This window comes from Alligator sinensis, unplaced genomic scaffold (assembly GCF_000455745.1).
Source record: "Alligator sinensis unplaced genomic scaffold, ASM45574v1 scaffold670_1, whole genome shotgun sequence".
Taxonomy (NCBI): Eukaryota; Metazoa; Chordata; order Crocodylia; family Alligatoridae; genus Alligator; species Alligator sinensis.
Genome location: NW_005842297.1, coordinates 153,926 through 163,723, shown reverse-complemented (window position 1 = coordinate 163,723; position 9,798 = coordinate 153,926). Strand labels below are relative to the sequence as shown.

The 9,798-nt window shown below is 42.0% G+C and overlaps 1 long non-coding RNA gene across 1 annotated transcript in view; it reads right to left on the bottom strand.

The window, feature by feature from the left end:
• Nucleotides 1-9,798, bottom strand: part of LOC102370485 — a 100,906-nt gene that overhangs the window by 34,864 nt on the left and 56,244 nt on the right. Inside the window, exon 2 of the long non-coding RNA XR_324390.3 lies at nt 4,219-4,301. This is a non-coding gene — a long non-coding RNA (uncharacterized LOC102370485). The remainder of the gene's footprint in view (nt 1-4,218; nt 4,302-9,798) is intronic.

Genomic DNA, 9,798 nt, shown 5'->3' with positions numbered 1-9,798 from the left:
AGAGTGGCAGGAGGAGCCGTGCCCAGACTGGAGGCACAGGGGCCACAAGTGAAACCCTTCTGGGCTGTATGCAGCCACATGGTGCCAGTTGGATAGCTCTGGAAAAAGGTATTGCAAACTAGAAGCAGCAATACTGAAAATAAATTTAATTGATCACAGTAGATGAAAAATGGAGCATGGATGTTCAATGTAATGCCGAGAACTGAAAAAGTGCAAGTCTCCTCCATGCTACTTGCTTATCTCTACATCAGGAAGCTTCTTAAAATATAGCACTGGTAAGTCACATACTGGAATGGTATGCCCATTTCTGGCATCCCTAGTTTACTAAGAAAGTTGAAAATTGGAAACTGTAGGAATAAAGCCACAAAAATTACTCAATTGTTAGAGAAACCCATTACAAGAAGAGACTTTAAAATGTTCAGCTAAAAAGAGGACATTTTGCTTATGGCATATAAAAGGGGTGTCAAAGGTATGGCCCATGGGCCAGATCCAGAATGTGGTGCTGCCCACAAGTCTCCAGCTGGACCAGTATGTTGCATATGGTGCATGCTGGACTGGCCTCACATGCTACAGGCAGTGTGAGGAACTTGTCTGGCACACACTGCACACTGGGCCAGGGGTAGGGCATGCTACAGGCATGGATGGTGAACTGAGATGCATAGGGTGGGTGGAGTGTCACACTGGGAGTGGCCCGCCACCTTGCTTCTACCCCCATGATCTGGTGCTACATGGAGCAGAGGAGCTGAGAGGAAAACTTCCTTCTCTCCACTTCTCGCCCTGCCGCTGCCCTGGCAACATGACCCTGCTTGGGGGCTGCAGTGAGGGCAGTAGCACGGGGCTGTGCTCCTCAAAAGCAGCGACAGGCGCCATAGGCAGATCACCTGGGCAGCAAAGAGGGCAAGCAGCAACAAGGAATCCCTGCATGGCCCTGCTGTGCCCAGCCGTGCCGGGTTGCACCTGCTAGATCCGGAAGCCCTGGGGAAGGGAAGCGGGATGGGAGCTGAGGCCCACAGCCTGTGCCTGCCCTGGGTACAGGGTCCCTCCTGCCCCTGGGAGTGCATGTGGCAACAAGGAACCGGCCCTCCCCCTCCCCTGGACAAGCCATCCGCAGCCCTGTCCTGCTACCTACTGGGGCCCTGCAGCCACGCACTGTGGCCCCAGCCCCAATCCGCTCCCTACAGGGGCCTCAATCGCCCTTTCCACCACTTACCTGATGGAGCTGATCTGCAGGCTGCCTGGGGCCAGTGCATGTTTCTGCACATGGCACCCCCCATCTTTCCTCCTTCCTCCCAACAGCTCTTTATCCAGGCTGGGGAGTCAGTATAGGTGCCCCACTTCCCACTTAAGCAAGTAGCTATTGCAATCCATTTAAACTGGTCAAGTGTTTCCACTGCTCATGTGCCACTGGGACAGTAAGGAGATTGCCCCAAGGTGCCTTACTGCACATATGCCTAGTGGATTGGACCAGCATAATCATGACATCATTGATCATGTTGTTTTGAAACTGGTGGGGCAGCACCTGACTGATCCTTATTGACCAGCTGCCACTGGCATGCTACATGAAGTCCCCACATCAAACTGACCCCTGCATGTTAGATCCAGCATGTGAGGCTGGTCTACAGGCCTAGTTTGGCCTACTTTGCCCTGCAGACTGGCCCTGCATCCTCAGGGCTAAAGGAATGTATAAATATTTCCACAAAATGTTGCTTTAACAAGGGGCAGCTATAAGGAAAACAAGCCTGAAGAGATGCAATGGTTTAAGATAAGCCAACCCTTTATTAAGAGATAGTGCAGGCCTCATTAGCTTTCACAAGTGGATTTATCAAAGCCTCATTAGCTTTGACAAGCTTTGCTGCCTCATCCAACTTAGTGAGCTAAGAAAAGGAACCCATCAGGATTATGGAGGGATCCAATTCTCTTGAAAGAGGCACCCACTCATTTCTGAAGTTGGGCCTGTCTCAGAACCTGCAGATGGCAAACTGTTGGGCCAAGTAGGTACAAGTCAGCTACTGAAATTCTTCTTTAGTCTAAATGCTTTGCTCCTGCTGTTAAAAAACAAGGCCAATTGCTACATACATCATTGGCCAAGAAGTCTCAAGGGGGAGTAGCACAGAAGAACCCAGTCACATTGGTTGAGCAAGGACTGTTAGATACATGAGAATGGGATAGTAGCCAAGGCCCTTACTAGGAGTAGGAGATTCATGGCATTGCACTCCAGGAGAATACCTTGAGGCTCAACGTATGAAAAAGCAAACTCCTTGTGAGACCCCCATAAAAAGTGATGGGGATCTCCATTTCAGAGGAGTATAGGTATTATTTTTAATTTTTTAAAGGCCCAGGCAAAGAAGTTAAATAACAAACCAATCAGAAAAATAAAGACTACATACACACATTCAAACTCATCTGAGAGAATTCCCCCATGCTTGATCTTCTGGTAAAGGAAAACATAACCAGAGCCCTGTTTACAGTGGAGAACATACTGTGCTGGCACTGTGCAGCTGAGGGGGTGGGGGGATGCTGCACATCTCAGCTTGCTCTGATTGTTGCCAGGCAATCTGACTTAGTCTGCCTGGCAACAGATGGCAACAGTGTATAGGAAGCCCTGATTAGCTGACCCAGATTGCCCACAGTCAGCCTGTGTTTCCCTGCAGCACAATGTGGGGATTGTGAAAGGGGAGTGTTCTGCTTCCTGCTGGAGCAGCAGAGTCCAGCAAGCAACACCTTGTCTCCCTGCAGGGGGAGGGGGAGAGGGGATCCTGAAGGACAATGTTCTCTTCTGAGAGAAGCCACAGCATGTACGACATTTACCCTCATGGGAATGGTTTAACCTGGATTAGTCCCAAATTATTTTTCTCCTGGAATTACCATTTTTTACTGTAGGAGAAAAAGCCTGAACAGCTGTACACTTATAATTTCTTCTGGGAGCGTCCCAGCTCTCCCAGGACAAACTGAATGGCTAAGTACAGACAGTCAAAACACCCAAGGCTGAATTGATTCAATCTTCTAACTCTGCAGGTTAGTCTAAGCTGCATACATTGAACCGATAAGCAAGTAAACAGACATTCACATTCGATTCTGGAAATGCCCGCAGGGCCCAGGCCAAAACCCAGGGGGGTGGAGGGTGTTAGAGCACACTCCCCTGCTCAACTAGAGCAGACAGCTTAGGCCAAGGCTAGCCCACTGTAAGGGGGAGTTTGCAGGGGAGATGCAAAGCATTCTGGGATGCTGAGGGACTGTGAGTTAACTTGGATCTGGAGGGGATCTGGAACAGAAGTTTAAAAACAAATTTAACCTAAATCAGTTGAGTCTGATACTACATCAATCCAGGCTTATTTTAAACCAGTTTTAGCTATTTTGAAAACAGTTTGTGCGCATTGAACTTCTGTTGTTACAGATCTGAACTGGTTTCTTACCCCTTAACTTCTGTCCCTAGCCAATTCCTGTAAAATGCCAAAGTCAGATTTTGGTTGGTCTGAACCGGAGCTCAAGACACTGAAGTTCAATTCCCAGCTCTTCTAGGGTCTCTATATAGGCTTTTGATAAAAGGATTTAAATCTCCATTTGTCTCAATTACTCATCTGCAAATTAGGAATATGTCCCCTCTATAATTTTTCTCATCTATTTAGTCTGGAAGTTGTTTTGGACTAAGATGGTGTCCAATTAGGGGTCTTTATAGCACCCAAAAGAATGGGACCTTGATCTCAACTGGAACCTTAGTGCACCCTATAGAAGACAACCATCATGTTTCATATACCACAGACCCACTAAAAACAGAAATTGAGCCATATTTGCTTTCTATACACACACTGGTTCTTCCATACTGTGTTGGGGGATTTGAAACTGCTATGATCCAGAGGCAGATCTGTTTTGTTTTATTTTTCAAATTGTCAGTACATATCTTTTAATATAGGTCTGTAACACTGCAATTACCTTCACCAAAGTGTAAGTTACCCTCACAGTGCAAAAAGAAACTTCCATAAAAATGTAGCTTAAAAAATGTGGGGGGGGAGGGGGGGGGGGAAGAGAGAAAGGAATTCAGTAAATTTATCTATTTCATACATGCATTATTGGAGTCCTAAGTGCAAGTTAATACAATCTATGATAAACCTTGAAAAGTAACAGGAAGGTAACATGGTGCTATTATTCAAATTTTACACCTAGGTGGAAATATATTTAGTGCTCAATATTTTAAGCAGAATAGGCCTTGAATGTACTGACCAATTTCACACCTGAGAGCAGCCTATGCAGTGATTTGTATCGCTGGCAGAGATTCAGACCATCTCTGATCATCAATTACTTTCCTAGGGAAAAACATTTAGAATAAAAATTATTTTTTTTCCAAGTTTATCTTGAATCATTTTTAAATTACAATTTCACAGACTATATACATTAATGATGCACTTGTTCACTGTGAAATCATGTAACAGTTTAACAACAGTAGTTACGAGATTTTTTTGCTGTTCTTACCAGAGCTGAACACAAGACACACACACAATCCATATATATGATTCTGGATCTGCCATTATAGAATACACCATGCTTGTAGAAATAAAGGACCTCAGTAACTTAGAGCTACTTTGGTAACCGACTCGAAGTCCCACTTAAAGTCGATGGACATGGATGATTGAGCCTGTGTAGAATGGCATGCCGTTAGGTCAAAAGCACCAAGAGTGAGAGAATAAGCAGCATATCCAGCTGCCCCTAATGGCTTCTCCAGCCCTCACAACCTAGCCTGAAGGCCAAAATGACCAGGTACTACATTTCCAACTGACTCCACTGTGAACAGGTTTTTTTTTTTTCATAAGTCAAAACTAAGACTCAAAGTGACACTTCAGAAACAATAGCAAGATAATTCCAGTGGATCTGTTCCTGCTCCCCATTCTGGGGTCTGACTTTTAAGCCTTAACATATTACACTAAAAATTATGGAACACAGAGTTAAGGTTGTCTGCTTTATACCATCCTGTGTGCAGGCATTATTAAACAGTGTTTACATGATCATATACTATTTTCATAGGATCCCAGCCTCATTCAGTACACAGAATGGGTGGTACCCACTGATTATCAATTTAGTACATGTTTTCTTCTTACTGTTCAGAGTGAGACCCCATGCATTTTTCAATTCAATCTAGTCAAGATAATACTCTTCAGAATATGGTTTCCTTGTATACTTTCTATGGGATTCCTCACCAGAGTATTTAACAGCTTCACAAATATAAAATTATTTGATTTACTGTGCCCCTGTAACCTGAGAGGGTTCCAGTGTTCCTACTGGACAGGTGAGAAACTAGAAGCACAAAGAAAAATTTAAATAGAACATTTCGTACTTCTGAGCGCCCAATCTGAGATGCTAGCACCTAGACTTTTTGCAATGCTTCCCATTACATTTCAAATTGTAATCCTCATTCACTTCAGTCACAGCCAAGTACTTGTACTCTTGCAAGTCAGAACTTAAACTCCCAAATCAGACATCCAGAGAATTCAGAAACAAAATTAGTAACTATAGGTAAAAGTTTTATTCATTTTATTTTGCCCAGATTAATATTTCTAACAAGTTCTTATGTCAGTACCAAAGGGGGAAAAAAAAGCAAGTTCCCCATCCCCTTTTAAAAGGAAGTCCACTGACTTCTGTTGTACTTAAGCCTGTGTTTAAGTATTTCCTAAACATAAACCTAAAACACTCCCAAGCACCTTCTAGAGCAGTAGTTCTCAGCCTTTTTTGTACCAGGATCCATTTGTAAACATCAATGGTTAGTCCCGACCAGTGCCCCCTGCCCCCAGGTGCGGCAGGGTGGTATGGAGGCCCCACCAAACAGCCCCTGGAACTCTGCCAGCCTGCAAAAGAAAAGCCATAGTTTCCCATGGTTTTCTACTTTAAAAATGGATTCTTTTTTTTAAAGTTTGTTCGCAACCTTTTACTATATTTTTGCAATCCACTTTTAGGTCACAACCCACAGGTTGAGAAATGCTGTTCTAGAGCAAAATGAGCATGCTAGCTAGGTGTCCTCTGGTCAAAGTGAATGATCAAATGGATGATATTAGCATTCAAATTCCCCATCATTAGGTTGCAATTGTTGCCTCCCATGGGGGTAAAGAAGAGGAGGCAAGACCTTTAAGTCTTATTTCAATCTGTCTGCCAACAATACTGATTGAAGCCCTCCTGAGTCTGAACAGCTTATATCCCCCACCCATGTAATACAAAGCTACAAATATATGCAATGTGAGTTTAGATCTTGCAGCACAGTTCTGCACAACAGATGGGCTCAGAAAATTCTGTACCTGTGGAATTTCATATGCCAAAGGTGAAATCTTGGTCTTACCAAAATGGACATAGGAATTGACCCCAGCTCAGTTATAGTTAGGGACCTGCTTAAATCATGGTGAAACAAAGGGTTTCTCATAGGGTGCTCGTGGCACAGAGACGATTTAGTGACAGCCCTGCCCCTAGGTGCTGATTGGTGGAGAGGCCCCGGGTGGGGAGGTGGTCATTATCTCAACTGCTGGCTGCCCTTTATGCCACCCAGCCCCTTGGTGCTGACTGGTGAAAAGGCCCCAATGGGGGGAGCAAGAGGAAAGAGGGAGCAGCCATCATCTTCATGTTGCCCTGCCAGCTGGCACCTTCCCCTCCCAGCAGCAAGAACTACTGCCTCCTACTGGGAAGCAGCATTTTTATTAAGTTTTATTTTGTTGATTTTGCAGACAATCCCAGATTTTGCAGTTTCCAAAAAATCTGCAAAACTTCAAATTAAGTAGGTCCCTAGTTACAGCAGAACTTTAAGCTAAATGAAGATAGCAGGCCTTTCATAGGCCTCTCAAAGTAATCACAAACATTTTTAGGAAGACCCCACCCATGTTTGAAGGTCATTTGAACGATGCAAGAATTCGGGAATTAAAAAGGAACACTGAGTTTATACAATCAAGACTATATTTTACTCTCTTTTGTCTGTTCTTCTGTCTCTTGCAGTTGCTTCATTCCATCTCTACATTGCTATTGCACTTGCTCTGCCTGAGCCACTCTAGTACCCAATCACTGCTATGAAGAGCCGAATCCTCTCTATGCCTGCAAGAGGATTGTCACTATGCTGCACATATTCTAGATACAGGCTTCCTCCTCATCTTTCCTCACTGCAGAAAGTTTTGTTTATCTACGATTCTGTTTTGAAATCTGCCAAGTCAGGATTCCCAAACAAGAGCTTTTTTTTTTAAATCCAAATGCAATGAAAATGTCAAATGTTGCTTTTCAGTAACAAGTCAGTTCCTAGCTATATAAACTGACATTAATGAAACAATACTAAATTACGCTAGTTGAAAACCTGACCTGTTCTGTTTAAAATATAAACTGGGATAAAGTTAAACAGAAACTTCTATTTAAGACCAGCCTGATTATTTTAGATGCGACTCCATTCAAGTCATCCTCCTTCCTTCCCCCCTCCCAATCCCAAATCATCTCCCATTGGTGGTTCACATAATAGTGACAGATTTTATGTTAGACAAGGAGTTTTAAATGAACAAATTTAAAGCAAAAATTCATATCTTCATATTTTTCCACTCAGAAAAAACTAAATACTATAATGAAAAATTATGCTCCCATCATATTTTTCTTTAATATTATGCAAATTGAAAAAAAATATTTGCTATTCTCATCTCAGAGAGATGTCACTACTGATTTGCTTTGATAACTCACTTTAGCTCTATTTTTTTCTCCATTAGGTGGCACTAGAATTTTCTATATTTTTTACAATAGGATACTGTTCCTTTTTTTGTTTTTTTTTTTTTTGAGCATCCACGATTATCTTTTTATGGAGTATATTTTATAGGCATCTTTAATAAGACACTATTACCAAATTCAGCTTGTAAAATTCACTTAATTTATCAGCATGTGTTTCATTTAAGAGCCCTTTAATTACTCAAGTGCTTGGGATAATACTTTCTAAAAACTATAGGATTGATTTAATGCCACAATCTGCTTAATTTTTAAAATTACTTCACTGAACTTGCATCCATTTAAAACAGAAGTGACTAGGATTTTGCTAGTATTGGTCTCATTGTCGAAGAAGCAACAAGACACACCATGAAGCTTATAGACTTTGACATTTAATACCAAGTTTGGAAAAAATGTGAAGTTTAGTTATTAAATGTTCCTTCAACTGTCAAAGCCAATAATTCTGAAATCACTTGGTCATCCAAACACATATGGCATAAGAAAAAAGGAATCTATCTATGCCTACCTCTGATTGGTTAACCTTTATAAACCAATGTGTACGGGTGTGTACACAACCTTTCCCCATCCCCAAAACAAATTTAAATAAGGATACCAGGTGGTACTGTTATTGCTTCCTCCACATCATTTCATTTCACAGGAAGACAGAGTGATAATATTGAGCTAAGTTTCTTTGTCTTTCTGGGTGACCTTGAAGTAAGAGAGAGCAAAGCTTTGGATGTTTATTCAAACCCTGTTTCAGCAAGTTACCCAAGCACCTGCCCAAACGTTAAATGTACAAGTAACTTCAATGGTGACATCTTGTATTTAAAAGGCAATGCACATTATGTTAGGAATTTCTAAAGTGAGACCTCAGACAAGAACAATAACAAGGTATTCAGATGCCTTAGCAACTGGGACTGCATAAGAACAGTGATAAACAGATGTGAGGAAATAGAGCTCCAGAGCTGTGGACTTGCAGAACAAGTGGGCCTGCAATGACCATGTGTATAGTCCATTTGTTAATAGCTTATGTTGTATTTTGCATTTCATCTTTAAAATATCATGAGCAAATGGTATGGGCACGATACACACACACACACACCATGTTAATGGAATACTGATAGGATCTTAGCAATAGGACTATGGTAGACATTGAGTGATCTCCCATTAATTAAAAGAAAAAATAAAGCAGCATGCATGTTTATAATCATTATATCAAAGCAACATTTGGCAGATCAGAAACATGTTTGCAGTTTTGCCTTTTCTGTTTGAAATGGCTGGTGTTTTTCCACTGTAATTGCACTATCAAGATAACACAAAATCTTGGCAATGCTGCATTGAAAACCTCCATAAACAATTTATTTGAACATCCTTCTCCTTTTTCTGATATGCTCCATTTCTCCTCCTTCATTTGAATTACATAGGTATTGAGGGTCTCCCTGCTTTTATTCCCAAAACAAAGCCCCAACACAAATTTTCTATGCTACGTTCAAGACTATATCTATCCCTAGAACCAGAAACTTTCAACTTTCAAAGAGACTTTGCTTACAAAAACTAGAACAAAAAAACCCAAACAACCCCCCCCCCCTTGCCAATTTTCCCACAAATACAAACAACCACAAATTACATGCACATACACACATGCATGAGCTTCATGGAATTTAAACATGTGCAGACGGCTTACAATTTGTCTGGCAATTGTAGATATAGTGCAAGAACTCGGTGGATTTCCTAACACATTCTTTACAATGCTGTGTACAGAACCTCGAAAATCAGCCTGTCAAGCCACATTATAAACAACATTCAGAGATTCTGGGCCAAACAGTTTTGGGGTTATGTTAACTCAGATGGAAGTTAAGCATGTATTTAAAGAGTAAACTGTCAGTGAGTTGCCAATTATCCTAAGGCACAGGTTGCAGACCTTTTGGCTAGGGACAGACATTCAAAAAGCCTGAGCCTAAATTGATTCAAGCTTTGAAGGTTAGTCTAAGCTGGCTAGGCTAAATCAGTTTTGTAACCGGACAGAAATCCCAGGAGTGAAGGCATATGTCTGCAGTGGCTCAGGCTAGAAGCTGGAGGGTGCTAGAGTAGCCCTCC